This window comes from Notamacropus eugenii, chromosome 2 (genome assembly GCF_028372415.1).
Source record: "Notamacropus eugenii isolate mMacEug1 chromosome 2, mMacEug1.pri_v2, whole genome shotgun sequence".
NCBI lineage: Eukaryota > Metazoa > Chordata > Mammalia > Diprotodontia > Macropodidae > Notamacropus > Notamacropus eugenii.
In genome coordinates this window covers 425,448,652-425,465,728 of record NC_092873.1, presented here as the reverse complement: position 1 = coordinate 425,465,728, position 17,077 = coordinate 425,448,652, and positions in this window count along the sequence as shown.

The following is a 17,077-nucleotide window of genomic DNA, read 5'->3' as shown; positions in this document are numbered from 1 at the left end:
CCATGGGAGCTGATGAGATCACTAAGTGAAACAGGAGAAAGGAAGAAGAAAAGAGGGCCCAGGACAGAGCCTTGGAGACACATATAGGAGGAAAACCAAGAGACAATAATGACCCAAAACCCACAGAGGAGAGAGTATCCAGGAAGAGGTAACCAAGAGATCCAAATATTGTGAAGAGGATGAACAATGAGAAAAATCAGGTCTTATCTGACTCCTCAGTTCAGAACTTTTCTTGCCCTGAGCAGATTGAGTTATATTGAGTTACTTTGTCACATATGGTCCCAATTCTTTTGTAACTCTTCTTCCCCTACTTCCCTTCTCCTGACCCTCATTCATGGTCCCCTTCTTCCTGCTTTGTAATTATGAGTTACGTAATTGTTTCTTTTGTGTATGTTTGCTTGTCTCTCCCTTAGATTGTGAGTTCCTTGAGGGCGGGGACTGTCTTTTGCCTCTTTTTATCATCTCCAGTTCTTAACACAGTGCCTGGCATATAGCAGGTATTTAATAAATGTTTATTGATTGAATTATATTCTGTCTCCCACAATGAAATAGCAAACTCCCTGTTTCTTTTGTAGCCCTTCAATGGGTACACCATATATGCTTGTGGAAAAAAAAAATAATCATATTGTAGTGGAAAGAACCCTGGACTGAAGTTTGAAGACCTTTAGCTCTGGTCCAAGCTAAGTTACTAACCAGCTCTGTAACCTTAAGCAAATCACTTAATTTCCTTGAGCAGCATCTAAAAAAAACCAAACAAAACACAGGAGTTGGACTAAATGATAGGAGGCAGTTTGGCATAGGGGAAATAGTGATGGATTTGGAATCAGGGTTCCTTGGACAAGTTACTGTACCTATGGGCCTCAGTCTCCTATTTTTAAAATGAGATGAGTTAAACTCCATCATCTGTAAGGCCCCTTCCAGCTCTCAATCTATGATCCAATGACCTTTGAGTCACTTCCAGTCCTTAAAAAAAAAATTCTCTGGTTCTAAAATTCTATGATTTAAACATTAACCCCCTTATGTTTGTAGCCTGAAAATGACTAACACAAAAGGAAAAACTCCAAAATCAATGAGTTCTTTATTTTCAAAAGTACTTTCATTCTCCAAAGCTATTTATAACAAGAAAGAAATATGAGCACACAGTGGTACCATCTTTTAGGAAGATGTGTCACTTTCAATGCAAACGGACATCTGTTAAACCCCTTCTACTTGCTAAGTGTAGGGTGCTGCGCTAGATGCTATAAAATGAGTGAATGAAAAAGACAAAGGCTAAGTAATTCCTGTCTTCAAGAAACTTACATTTTTCATCTTAAACATTTTTTCAATGAAAAAAATCTATTTTCTCTCTCTTCTACTTTCCCTTTCTCTAAAAGAAAAAAATCCTTATAACAAATATGTATAGTCAAGGCCAAAATATTCCTGTTTTGGACATGTCCAAAAAATATGTCTCAGTCTACAGCCTGAGTCCATCATCTCTCTGTCAAGGAGTGAGTAGAACGATTTATTGTGAGTCCTCTAGAATAATGGTTGGTCAGAGTTATTCAGTCTTTCAAAGTTGTTTGTCTTTAGAATGTTGTTACTGTGGTATAAATTGTTCTCCTGGTCCTATTCAGTTTACTCTGTGTCAGTTTATATGTGTTCCCAGATTTCTGTGCAACTGCCCCCTTCATCCTTTCTTACAGCACAATAGCATCCCATTACATTCTTATAAAGTAATTTGTTTAGCCATTCCTCAGCTGATGAAAACCCCTTTCATTTCCATTTCTTTGCCACTACAAATAAAGCTTCGCTAATTTTCGGGGTCCTTTGGGGTCTTTTTCCTCTTTCTTTGATCTTCTTTGGATGTATAGACCTACAAGAACTGTTAGAGGGTCTTACATTCTACTTGTATAAAGATAAAAACAATAAGATAATGCAAGATAATTTAACATGACCTGGATGTGACCTCTGAATTGAGCCTTAAAAGAAATATAAAGATTGTGAGAAGCAGAGTTGAGGCGAGAGTGCATTCTAGGCTTGGGCAGCCATCTATAGGAATGCACAGAGACCAGAGATAAAGTGATGAGTGTGGGAAAAAGCTAATGCTCTAGTCTAACTAGAATGTAAAAATAATGAATGGGAGTAGTGTGAAATGAGGCTGGATGGGAAGGTTGGAACCAGATGGTGAAAGACTTTAAAAGACAAACTGAGGAAATGTATTTGATCCTAGAGGAAGTGAGGAGCCACTGAGAGACTTTAAACCAGAGGGTGAAATGGTTATAGTTGTGCCTTAGTAAAATTCTTCTGACAACAGTGTGGACTCTAGATTGGCAAGGGGAGAGATTCTGAAATCAATGTGGAAGGAAGAGTTAAGGAAGAGGGAAGAGTCATGGATGACTTTGAAGTTTAGAACTTGAGAAACTGGGAGATGGTGGCACCTTCGATTGAAATAGGGGTGTTTGAAGGAGTATAAACTTTAGGCAGGAAGGTAATGGGTTCACATGTTGCCAATAGGCAGGATAGAGGGAATCTCTGCTTCCACAGTGGGAGTATATGAGTTCCTTTATGGACATATTAATTTTTGAGGTGCTATTAATAGTAAATAAGCAGTTGATAATATGGGATTGGAGTTCAGGAGATTAAGACTCATTTAAGGGTCCTTTAAGTAGAGATTATATATGATTCACTGGGGGAATGTAGATAAGGAAGAAACGTTAAATAACATTCAAGGCAGAATTCAGGGAGTTCTTCAGGGAGACATCCTAAGAGGGTGGGAGATGAAAGACCCAGTCAAGAAGACTGAGAAAACAAGTTGGACAGGTAGGAAGAGATCCCAGATATATCAGTGTCACAGAAATGAAGGGATGAGTGAGTATTAAGAAGAATATAGTACTCATAAAGGTCAAAAGCTTCTCATGGGGCAAGTAGGTTGAGACCTGAGAAAAGGCCATTGGATTTATCGGGAGTTAAGGCATATCAGTAAACTTAGGGAGAGTGCCTTCAACAGAGAGACGTGCAGAGCCTTGCTGTGGGTCCATAGGACAAATGAAAAACCCCAAAGGTGAAGACTGGCTGATGGATCATAGAAAATGTTATTCACCGTGACATTGAGCTGATCAAGGATGATGAACATTAGCTACACTGCCCAACAAACAGTTTGGAGCCCACTGGATCATAAATAGACAATCAGGAGACTAAAAATTCCATGAGATAAGCCAGTGGTTGGACAGAGTGGGGAAAAGTGATCCAGAGATAGCAAGTTCTGGTACTCAGTGGTTCTGCACTTATAATGACAGATTCAAAAAGGAATCTGGTGATATATCACGTAGTGTATGTGAGAATAGGTATTTAATAAATTTCAGTACCAACAATGACTTCAAATGTGGTTGAACAGAACTTGCCTAGAGAACCTCAATTTCCACATTTCCAGTAATGTTTATATTACTAGCCAGACATTTTAATAGTAATTGCATTGAAAAGTTTTAATTCTATCAGTTCTGAAATGAAAGATGACCTCTTAAGACCTCCCCTTTCTAGCTTCTAAATTAAACAAGATAACCCTTAATTACACATTTAACCAAACCACAAATAAAACAAGCTATTAGTTTACTTCACAAGGATTGTTTTTTTCTGAATTGTTATGTGGGAGTAATTGTAGACAAATAAATACACTTTATTGCATTAGAAGGTAAACTCCTTTTGAGGAGGGATTGTTTCATTCTTTGTATTTGAATTCTGAGCTGAACAGAGTGTCTGGTACATAGCAGTTGATTAATAAATGCTTGGTGATTGATGGATGAAATATATGGCTCTTTGAAGACAAACCCTTACCTGAAATGGGAATCCCCTCTTCAATTACCCAACTTAGCAAGGGCTCCATCAGCTTTCTGCTTGAATCATTGCCAGTAATAAGGAGCCCTCACCCTCCCATAGCAGCTCATGACAGTTTTGGAGAATTTGAATTCATAGGAAGCTCTTCTTTAAATTGAGCTGAAATATACAATTCTACCTGCTGATCTTAGTCCAACCCTCTGGGTACAGGCAAACAAATTTAATTCCTCTTCCACATCAGGAGGCTTTATTTGATAATAGCTATTGTTTTCTTTCTGCCTAGGCTAACTATTCCTACCTAGTTCCCTCAACTAATCCTCCTGTGACATAATTTTTTAAAACTTATTACCATTTGAATTGTTCTTCTCTGGAGACATTTATCAACATCTGTTCTAAAACAGGGTCTGAACACAACATTCCAATGAAGGGTGCAGTGCTGGACTTGGAGTCAGAAAGACCTTGATTTAAATCCCACCTCTGCCATGTGATCCTGTGATCCTGACATGCCACTCTTTTTCTTAGCCTTACTTTCTTCATTTGTAAAATGGGAATAATTATAGCACCTGCCTCAGTGAATGATTATGATGATATAAAAGCACTTTGGAAACCTTAAGACACTATAACTAATCTTGTTATTGTGATTAATTAGCTTGAAGGTTAGCAGAGTTTTACCTATATAATCTCATTTGATCTGTACAACAACCCCATGAGGCTATCATCTGCCTTTTACAGAGGAGGAAGCTGCAGTTCAGAGGTGGTAAGTGACATACCCAGGTCACATAGCTTTCAATTAAAATGAAATTATGAAAACCCTTTTAAAGTATTAGTGTAAAAAGCACTGGACTTGAGGTTCCAGGTCTCATTCTTTAACTGGGCAGCCTTGGGGCTGCAGTTACTGAACTTTTCTGAGCCTTGATTTCCTCATAAGTAATACAGGGAGTCAGGACAATCTGAGTTCAAGTCCCATCTCTGATATGTATTGGCATTGTAAACTTGGTCAGTGGTTTGGCAACTCTCTAGGACTATAAAATGCAGAGAAGGTGATGATTTACATGGGTAGAATTTCTAGCCTGCAAGTTCCCACATCTGGTCCCCCTCAAAATGGGAATAATACTGTATAATCTTTTAGGAGTGTGGTAAAGGAATTAAATGCTAAAGCAATGCATCATTGATTAGCAAACTTTTCTGTCTCAGGACCCCTAAATGCTCTTAAAAATTATTGAGGATACTCAAAGAGCTTTTGCTTACGTGGGCTATAGCTATTGATATTTACTGTATTAAAAATGAAAATATCTTAGCCTTATTGTGAAGTTTAAAGAGGGCTCACAGCCTGGCCATTTCCCACTGCCTGCATTCCTTGGATTCGACCCCACAATCATCATGCCCGCAGGAAAAGATTATCACCCTGGAGACCGAATCAGCTTTGGTACTCACACCTCATCAGTAACCTCTGTCCCTTGACTGGAAGGCTGAGCAAAAACCTCCTCCCAAAGCCTTCATTTAAAGAGGGCTCAGGACTGCTCTACCAAGTGCACTCCTTGGATATGACTTCATGGTCATTATTCCACCACCATCATACCCCAGCACTGGTACCTTCTCCCCCCACCACCCCCTTCCTCCCCTTTTCAATTTCCTTTTGCATATTGTCTTTTCCCATTAGATTTTAAGCTCCTTGAAGGCAAGAACTATCTTTCTTTTTCTTGTTGATGCTTAGCAAAGTACCTGACATAGGCTGTGGTTGTTCAGTAGTTCAGTTGTGTCTCACTCTTTGTGACCCTATGGACCATACAGCGCCAATGCTGTACATAAGGTTTTCTTGGCAAAGATATTAGAATGGTTTGCCATTTCTTTCTCCAGTAGATTGAAGCAGAGGGTAAGTGACTTGCCCAGGGTCTCTCAGCTAATGTGTCTGAGCTCAGATTTGAACTCGAGTCTTACTGACGCCAGGCCCAGCACTCTATCTACTGAGCCATCTAGCTGCCTTACCTGGCATATATTAGGGGCTTGACAAATGTTCATTTACATCCCACACATATTACACTTTGAGAGCCACTGTCATGCATAAATGTGAGCTACTATTATTTTCAACAAGAATCTTACTCTGTCAACCCTCCTAGAGGGCATATTGAAACAATATCCCCAATATCACTAAACCCCTTTGAGCCGGCAATACCATTACCAGCATAGTCTTTAAAGAGACCAAAGATGGGGGGGGGGGGTGGAGAGGGAGAGAGACAGAGAGACAGAGTGAGAGACAGGGAGAGTGAAAGAGAGAGAAAGAGAAAGAAAGAGAGCAAAGACAGATGGAAGGACTCATCTGTATAAAAATATTTCTGGCAGCACTTTCGTTGTAGCAAAGAACTGGAAACTAAGGGGATGCCCATCAATTGGGGGTGGCTAAATAAGTTCTGCCAATGAATATAATGGAATAGTATTGTACTGTAAGAAATGATGAAAAAAAAATACAGATTTGGAGAAACCTGGGAGGATTTGTATGAATTGATGCAGATTTCAGTGAGCAGAACTCTCAGGACAATTTATAAAACAATAACAAAATTGTAAAGAAAAATAAATGTGAAAGTCTTAAAAATGCTGACTAATATAATAGCCAAGCATGAAGCTAGAATCCTAACGAAAAAGCACCTTTTGACCAAGATGTTAAGTCTAGAGGTGTAGAATAGAGAAATATATTTGTAGACAAGGTCAACATATAGATTTTTAATTGGCTTTTATTATTTGGGGGGGGGAGGGATTAGAGCAAAAAAAATGGGTAGTAATAATGATATTTTTCAAAAGGGAAGAAATAAACTCACTGAATAATTTTAAAATACATAAAAGAAACTAAAGTATAGAGATAAAGATGAGCAGGGCAATGTTGGAACTACCATGTTAAAAATGAAATACATAGAAAAAAACTATAAACTAATGTAGTGATTATGAATGGTTTATTCCCTTCCACTCTGTATAGGGAATTGATCATGTTTGCTGAGGTTTATTACTTTCATAATTATAAAAAAGGAAAGAACTTAAGCTTATCAGATAATTTTTTTAATTGGCCCTACTCTGATGTTTCATCATGGTGTGGCAGTGATCTTGAGTGGTATTTTGGCAGGTCCTGTCATGTTGGAAAGTCTTTGAGCACAGGATTGACATGACATGACCCTCTTTGAGAACAAAGGATGAACATCAACAATAGACTGGGAAACTCAGAACCATTGCCAGAAGATTGGGAACTAGGGAATAGCGTTGTTTTTTTTTTTTGCCCTAGAAATTAATGAAATTAGATATTGAGAAATGGAGAGGTTGTTATCAGTGTCCATTTAGGGAACTCCCATGCTAATAAGATTAGCATTGGATTTTAAATTTTTTAGAAATATTTGAAAAGTAGTATATTCAGGAGAAGGCAGTTAAAAATCTAGTCTTTTTGGTTGTTGATTACCCCTAAAAAATCCATACATAGTTTTGTGGTAAAACAATGGAAAAATCCTCATTAATGTGGATTCCACCAAGTTAGAATTTGTAATGTTTATAATTCCAAGGGAGTTGGAAGTTTATATTTGCATTATGAAGGAAAAGTTTGCTATGCAAATTAACCAGTATGTACCGAAAAGATTATAAGCAAAAAATTTAACCTGATTAAAAGAATGTATTTATTTAAACATTCACAAAATGGATAATAATAACAATAGCTAACATTTTTGTAGTATTTACTGTGTGCTAAGTGCTTTACAATTATGATCTCATTTGTTCCCCACAACAACCTTCGGAAGTAGGAGCAATTCTAATTCCTATTTTACAGATCAGGAAACTGAGGCAAACAGATTAAATAACATGCTCAAGGTCACACAGCTAATACATGTGTCTGATGTGAGATTTGAACCAAAAGTAAATTTGACCAAAAGCATAGCATCTTTAAAGTTTACAGTATTTTGCAAACATTATTGTCAGTGGAACCAAACAAAAACCCTGTCAGATAAGAACCAAATCTCATTCTTATTGTACAGATGAAAACAAAAGAATGGGTGGTCCGTGGTTGATCACAAAGGGGTGATCAGGGCCTCTTGCTGAGAGATATCAACTTTGCTGAAATGATGCAGAACCTCCTGAGTGGTCCTTTGGTCTCTATGACTATGGATAAGGGAGAGGGAGGGTTGATAAGTAGTTGAGTTGGAAGTTAGAGTTATAAGGAACCACCTGTACTGAGTAGTCTCCAAAAGGAATGAGGAGAAAGTCTCTGTCTCTCTCTTTTGAGCCCTTCTCTCAGTTTCCATATTTTCTCTCTCTTGGTCCATTTCTCCTTAACCACCCCCCACCTCTTAAGATAGCTACATCCATATGACACCAAAAGCATGTGCTTGCCTAACTAAGCCTGAGTCTCTAACAACCACCTTCTACTTTCTTCCTAGAGCCAAGGTCAGATTCTGAGAAGTAGACTTTTCCAACCTTGGTGGTAGCCTCATCAAACAAGAGTTCCAGAATTCTGGAGTCAGTGTCAGCTAATCAGAAGATGTTCTCAAAGGATGAGATGCTCATCAATAGCTGATCAGTTAAAGAAATCTCAAGCCATGCCCTGGATGGGTAGGAGAGCTGGGGTTTGTTTGTTATTATCAAGATATTAGGAGATACCCTGTTTTTCAGAGCTAAGGCCCAGCAAGCAAGCTGTGCCCTGAGCTTGGCATAACAACAATCCTTTGCACTCAGCCTCTAGATGATCCCACCCTTTGGCAAAATCATATAATTATTATATTGCCTTGACCAGCACTGGGTGTACTCTGAGCTAGGACAAGCACCAGACAAGCTTGTACAAATACCCGTGTTCTGGTCAGGAAACCTTGATACGAATCAAACTTGTCACATTGTCAGGGCTTACAGCTCACTGTGCAACCACTGGTATAAGTATTGAGATCTCCCCACACTATTTTGGGTCCCCCCACTAGGAGCTGGGTTCCAGCACATGTATCTTTGCTTGTAAGACATTTTCTTCACTTCGAAATTAAATTTCTATTTGATTCCTTACTCTCCCATCTCTAGCCTGCTCTCTTTGATTCTGGCTAGCCACAGCTTAGAAGCCAGTTTGGTGCAGTTGATATTACTAAAATGGGGCAGGTTTGGAGTGAATGTGAGATGTCTCTTCAAATGTCCCACAAATAGCCTGTCTTTACTTTTCAGAGGGAGTATAAGTATTGTGGGCTATTTAAGATTGTTTTTCATGTTTTCTGTATCTGTCTAGGCATGGCTTTCCATTTTTTTATGTGTTAAGCATTTTTTGAGGTAGAAGAAACAAACCACTGCCCTATATCTGATATTCATACTTACTTTTAGCACCTTTCCTAGAAGGGACCCTGTCATCCACATCATCCATTTATTCATTCATTCATTCATTCATTCATTCATTTATTTATTTATTGACATTCTACAATCATTACCAAAAAAAGCTTAGATTTTAACCCCCCCCACCTACCCCTCCCCCAAGATGCCATACAATTCTATATAGGATCTGCATATGCTTTCCTACTGAATGCGTTTTCACTATAGTCCTGCTGTGTAGATGAACTAAAATAAATGGAAGAAATCATGTAACAAATCAAAACATAATACACACACACACACACACACATACAAACATGATCTGCTACATTCTGCATATGAATTCCATAGTTCTTTCTCTGAGTGTGGAAAGCATTTTGACTTAGAAAACCATTGGGAATTATTTTTTTTTTAAGTTCTTGTGTTATTATGAAGTTCCAAGTCTACCAGAAAAAACTCTTGCACACTGTGGTCATTGCTGTGTACAAAGTTCTCCTGGTTCTGCTCCTTTCACTCAGCATCAGATCATATAAGTCCTTCCAGGCATCTCTGAAGTCTTCCTGTTCATCATTTCTTATGGCACAATAATACTCCATTACATTCATATACCACAACTTATTCAGCCATTCTCCAATTGATGGGCATCCCCTTGATTTCCAGTTTTTGGCAACTACAAAGAATGCTGCTATAAATATTTTTGTACATGTGGGACCCTTTCCCATTTTTATGATCTCTTGGGGATACAGTCCTAGTAGCGATATTGCTGGGTCAAAGGGTATGCACATTTTTGTAGCCCTTTGGGCATAGCTCCAAATTGCTCTTCAGAATGGTTGGATCAGCTCACAGCTCCACCAACAATGAATTAGTGTTCCAACTTTCCCACATCCTCTCTAACATTTATCATTTTCCTGCTCTGTCATGTTTGCCAATCTTAGAGGTGTGATGTGGTACCTCAGAGTTGTTTTGATTTGCATCTCTCTAATCAAAAGTGATTTAGAGCATTTTTTCATATGATTATAGATATCTTTAATTTCTTGCTCTGAAATTTGCCTATTCATATCCTTTGACCATTTATCAATTAAGGAATGACTTGTATTGTTGTACATTTGGCTGAGTTCTCTATATATTCCAGAAATGAGGCCTTTATCCCTGAGATTAGCTGTAAAAATTCTTTCCCCATTTACTACATCCCTCTGAATTTTGGTTGCATTGGGTTTGGTTGTGCAAACTTTTCAGTTTAATGTAATCAAAGTTATCCATCTTGTATTTCATAATGCTGTCTATCTCTTCTTTAGTAAAACATTCTTCCCTTCTCCATAAATCTGATAAATACATTATTCCTTGCTCCTCCAGTTTATCCATGGTATCAATCTTTATACCTAGATCATGTACCCATTTGGACTTTATTCTTATGTATGATGTCAGGCATGGGTCTATGTCTAATTTCTGCCACACTGTTATCCAGTTTTCCCAGCAATTTTTGTTGAACAGTGAGTTCTTATTCCAGAAGCTGGGGTCCTTGGGTTTATCAAACAGGAGGTTGCTATATTCCTTGCCTACTGTGTCTTGAGTGCTAAGTCTATTCCACTTGTCTACCCTTCTCTTAGCCAGTACCAAGTGGTTTTGATAATTGCTGCTTTATAGTACAATTTGAGATCTAGTAGAGCTAGGCCACTTTCCCTAGCATTTCTTTTCATTAGTCTCTTTGATATTCTGGACCTTTTGTTCTTCCAGATGCATTCTGATATTATTTTATCCAGCTCTAGAAAATAATTATCTGATAGTTTAATTCGTATGGCACTAAATAAGTAAATTAATTTAGGTAGAATTGTCATTTTTATTATATTAGCTCGGCCTACTCATGAGCAACTGATGTTTTTCTACTTACTTAAATCTGACTTTATTTGTGCAAAAAGTGTCTTGTAATTGTGTTCATATAGTCCCTGGATTTGTTTTGGCAGGTAAACTCCCAACTATTTTATAGTGTCTACCCTAGCTTTAAATGGAATTTCTCTTTCTATCTCTTGCTGTTGGACTTTGTTGCTAATACATAGGAATGCAGAAGATTTGTGTGGGTTTATTTTGTAACCTGCAACTTTGCCAAAGTTGTTTATTATTTCAAGTAGTTTTTTACTTGAATCTCTGGGATCCGCTAAATATATCATCTGCAAAGAGTGACAACTTAGTTTCTTCTTTGCCTATTCTTATTCCTTCAATTTCTTTATCTTGTCTAATTGCTACGGCTAACATTTCTAGTACCATATTGAATAATAGTGGTGATAATGGACATCCTTGTTTCACTCCTGATCTTATTGGAAATGCATCTAGCTTATGCCCATTGCATATAATGCTTGCTGAAGGTTTTAGGTATATACTGCTTATTATTTTATGGAAAGTTCCCTTTCTTCCTATGTTCTCCAGTGTTTTTAATAGGAATGGGTGTTGTATTTTGTCAAAAGCTTTTTCTGCATCCATTGAGATAATCATGTGGTTTTTGTTAGTTTTGTTGTTGATATGATCGATAATGCTAATAGTTTTCCTAATATTGAACCAGCCCTGCATTCCTGGTATGAATCTTACCTGCTCATAATGTATTATTCTCATGATAAGATGCTGTATTCTTTTTGCTAAAATCTTATTTAAAATTTTTGCATCTATATTCATTAGAGAAATTGGTCTATAATTTTCTTTCTCTGTTTTGTCTCTTCCTAGTTTAGGTATCAAAACCATATTTGGATCATAGAAAGAATTTGGGAGGACTCCTTCTTCCCCAATTTTCAAAAATAGTCTATATAGTATTGGAATTAACTGTTCTTTACATGTTTGATAGAATTCACTTGTAAATCCATCTGGCCCTGGAGATTTTTTCCTAGAGAGTTCATTGATGGCTTGTTCAATTTCTTTTTCTGAGAAGGGGTTGTTTAAGTATTCAACTTCCTCTTCTGTTAATCTGGGCATGTCATCCACATTTTAGGGGTACTATAATCTCTGCTTTAGAGATTTCCCTGGAGTTTTACTCTAGGGTAGATTCATAATAAACCAGAGAAAGAAACCAGAACCTCCCTTCCCCTTTTAGGAGAAGTCAGCCTTCCCAAGATATATTCAGGTTCATATGAGCCTAAATAGTCCTTTCCCTTTAAGGCCCTCAGGGCAGAATATCAGACCAAGGTCAGTAGGAAGATTTGAATACAGGTTTTCCTGATTGCAATTCTACCACTTGATCAAGTTGCCTCTGTTGTCCAGATTATGACATAGAACTGACTAGGTAGCTCATTAAAGTAATACAGTAATGTGTGTGGGTGGCTAGGGTGGCACAGCTAATAGAGCATTGGGCCTAGGGTCAGAAAGACTTGAATCCAAATCTGGCCTCAGACACTTTTTAGCTATGTGACCCTGGGCACATTAACCCTATTTGCCTTAATTACCTCATAAGAAAAAGGAACTGGAGAAGGAAATGGGAAACCCCTCCAGTATCTTTGCCAAGAAAACCCCAAATGAGGTCATGAAGAGTTGGACACAATTGGTATGACTAAACAATCAGAACAACAATATTCAACAAGGATAGACACTGAGAGTATCTTGAGTTAATTCAGCTGAGCAGCATTCCCATCACAATCTGCCAGCCAGACATCTGAACCCCCACACACTTCATGAAGCTAATCTGTACTCAAGTGATGAGAAAGTGACCACAACAGCCTGAGCCCCTTACTTCCCTGAGACAAACAAATCTTATGAAACATTTAAGGAAAACTAGCTTCACCTACACAGGAGGGAAGAGTAAGGATATTTCTCCTATCACACTCTACCCCCTTAGTGGTAAGGTCTTTAAGGTCTTCTAGAGAACCTTTCAACATTTAAATGACTTTTTAAAACACTTCACATAAGTTAAATGGCTGTTACTACTTGGCCCTAACCTCAGGTATTCAAGAAGTCTGATACAGGCAGCACTAAAGTAGGAAAAGAAAAACTAAAACAGAAACCCAACAAAAACAAAGCAAATAATGTAATAGTTCTCTGAAAGAGTAATTGAATATGGGAGAATCCCAGGAAGGATGGAGTTCCAAGTCTAGATGATCAGGTCCCTATGGTGATGCCAAATCTTTGCAGTTCACAGTGGATCTATCAATATAAACAGGTGACCATAGACAGCAGCAGGACCAGAAACACCAGGGCTACAGTAAAGATGACATTTACTGCAAAGTTCCTCTATTTCCCTCAGGGCCTTAGAGGAGTAGGGGGGATAAAGTACAAAATCTTTGCCACATAAGAGGCCTCAGAGGGACCACTCTTATTCTTCTTTGGTTGCTGCAGAAGTTTCCAAACTTATTTGGCCTAACACCCCCTTTTAAAAAAAATTACTCAGTGCACCCCTGAAAATCTACTTTCTTTAACCCTTTAACAGTTTTTTTTAATTGTATCATTTCAAAAAATATGAGATTTTTTTCAATGATACATCTTAAATTTAATAATTTATTGTAAATTTATGGGGGTTTTCCTGCACTGAAATTTTGATGATGCAATGTTGCATTGTGTAACTACATTGTATCATATTGTAAACAAATCATTACACGCACATATTTCTGCTGATGCATGCTGGACTTCCCAACAATCAAGACGCACTTGCCTCCCAACACTTGCTCATTTAGACCTGTTGGTGGACTTGACCACTGATCACTTGCATTTTGTTCGTTTATTTGGAAAATAATGTAATCACTACAACTTTAACTCTGTTACATAACAGATGAAACATGTACAAATGGCTTTTCAAAATTTTATCTTTTCTTCTTTCCTTATGCTTCCACTGCCCCCTTATTTTTATTCAAAGCCCCTCATTTCCACCAGAGCCTACTACCACCCCTTCTGGTGGCTTCAACACTCCCAGCGGGCAGTATCTCCCACTTTAGGAACCTATGGGGGACTGGTTAGACACTTTTGACTCCCCATTATTGCCAGAAAACAAGCTTCCTCCTAATAATGCCACCCAATAGTACCACCTCCTAATAATACTAAGGAGGGCCCCAAGCCCTCTTTGGAGAGGAGTTATACAACAATCAATGGTTTTTGTACTGGCAGCAATGGAATAGGGCCAAAGTTTTACTTTAAAGTAAATAGCAGTGGGCCTGTCTTTTGCCACATACCAGTGCCCAATCTTATACCATTACTCCTAGGAAATTAATCCACCATCTGCTGCTCCTAGGGACTTGGTCTCTACCCCCTGCTAGTGGAGCCCACATCTCTACCCATCACCTCCTCTGCTATCTGATCCATTGCTGTACTCCTGTACTAGGTCAAACCAACTGCTGTTGCTACACTGAGACAGTGTTCCTATAGGCCTGAGAATTATGACACTGCCATCACTGGGGTCTGAATCCCCTGGCCAGCCTCTGCTTGCCTTTGTTTGACGGGAGTGATGAGTGTTCTGCTTCTGTGGGGCCTGGCTCCACCATCCTATGCCAGGGAAAAACATTTTGTAATACAAAAAGAAAAAAAAGGAAGACTCCTCTAGGCTCTATTTCCCAAGTACAAGTACTAGACATTTCTGTGGGCTTCCATAAATGCTCCTGGGTCCTGAGTTCTATGCTCTTCAGGGGTCTTTCACTGGAAGCTCAATTTCACATTTTATAATTCAGATGTGAGAGAGGAAACTTTAAAAACAGATATACTACCCCTAATTGTCCTCAGCTAATTAAATGAGGGTTCAACTGGCACTTTTGTTCACATCTTTAATTCCAGAAATGTCTCCAGGCTCCTAGGGAGAAATTAGCATTGTCCTTTCAAATGCCCTCTACAATGGCTTTCACCAAAAAATCTAAATAATCCATGTGAAAAATTTATGGTTGGTGTCTCAAATTGCAAATGTTGAAAAACTAAATAAAATTCAGTTTCCTCAGCACAATTGTTAGACAATTCTAAAATTCCAGGGATTTGCCTTGGTTTGCATTCTCTCACTGTTGGAATTCCTTATGCTGCCTCTCAATGGCAAGTTTTGCTCGTATACAACTGTTTCAGTCATGTCATACTCTTCATGACTCCATTTGGGGATTTCATGGCACAGATACTGGAGTGGTTTTCCATTTCTTCTCCGGTTTATTTTACTGATGAGGAAAGCAAGGCAAATAGGGTTAAGTGACTTGCCCAGGGTCACAAAACTAGTAAATATCTGAGACCGGATTTGAACTGATGAAGATGAATCTTCTTGATACCAATCTAGTGCACCACCTACTTACCCCATATACAACTACAGGACTGGTAGTTCAGTTGTATTGTTGTTTCTAAACAGTCATGCAAAACCAGACAATTTACATAAATATGACTCCCTTAAAGCTGAGAGGAACTTTTTTCAGAAGTCCTTCCCCCACCCCCACATCAGACAATTGGGTGATTACCACTGACAATATAAAGGCATCCAGTCCCAACAAATATAGACCACACTTGTTCTTCAGAATTCGCTTAGTTCTAATGAGGAAATTGCTGGTAAGTCTAAGTATAGTCTAAATCAGAGGTTCCCAAACTTATTTGGGCTACTGCCCCCTTTCCAAAAAAAATTATTCAGCGTTCCCCCCCAAAAGCTACTTTCTTTAATCCTTTAACAGTTTTTTAAAATTTGTGTCATGTCAAAACCTACAAATTTTTTTTTGAAATGACATATCTTAAATTTAACAATTCATTGTAAATTTATGGATTTTTTTCCTGCATTGGAATTTTGATGATGCAATATTGCATTAGTAATATTGTACATAGTATTATATTGTAAGCCAGTCATTACACGCACATATTCCTGACAATGCATGCTGGGCTTCCCAACAATGAGAGACACACTTGCCTGCCAGCACTCGTTTGTTAAGATCTGTTGGTGGACTTGACCACTGATCAGTTATAACTTGCATTTTGTGTGTTCATTTGAAAAATAATGTAATCACTACAATTTTAACTATGGATAAAACACAATGGATAAAACAAGTACCAAGTTTTTCAAAAATTTCTTATCTTCGGTTCTTCCTTATGCTTCCACAGCCCTCTTATTTTTATTCATGGCCCCCCCAGTTCCACCTGAGGCTACTACTGCCCCCCCATCATTCCAGTGACCCCCAGGGGCAGTATCTCCCACTTTGGGAACCTATGCTAAATATACCTGTATACAAATGATGCTATTAATTACAAATGAGTCCTATCTATTTATTAAAGTAAGCTATATAAAACCTCCATTTAGAGGCGATAGTGTCAGTAACTGTTTAGGATTAAAAACAAAACTCACTGGCCAGAGCGGTGGAGGGAGGAGGTGGAGAGGAGAGGTATATTCTATACCATTCATTCTTTCATACTTTTCATTAATTCAGATGAACCTTAGTTAGTTTGCACGGACAGGTATTCAATGTGCCATTTGGAATTAAAATTCTTTTTCTTCTTTGGGTATTTGCTTTGCTCTAGAAATGAGTGAACTAAAGTAGAATTATAGGTATATCTACATTGAATCTGATACTTGCGGTTGATTAAAAATAAAACTACTGAAGTTTTTAAAGAAGTCTGAAGGAGTATATAAGGAAAAAATATGTGTCATATATACATATATATGTAGGGAAAATATGCAACTTGGAATTCGAAGGGTCTGTTCAGTTTGTCCTTAGTGGGAAGCTCTGATCAATGGTTTTCACTAAGATTGGGGGAGAGGGAGACAGGAATAAGGCTATTTGTAAATTGTATTGCATGATTTAATTTTATCCACACAGACTGTGCCATCTCTTCTCTAGAAAAGTTTAGAGTTAGAACTTATTTATTTTCTCACTTCTTGATTTATCTCTTCTCTGCTTCTCTCACTGACATACATACTAAGCTATGCACTCAGTAACCAAAGTTCATGTTGGAAAAAAAAATACCCACTGAAGGGAGCAAGATAGATCTCTGCCGCTAGTGGACAAAAGCCAGTGATGTCTTCAGCTTTGTCTCCTTCTAACCCTTCTGA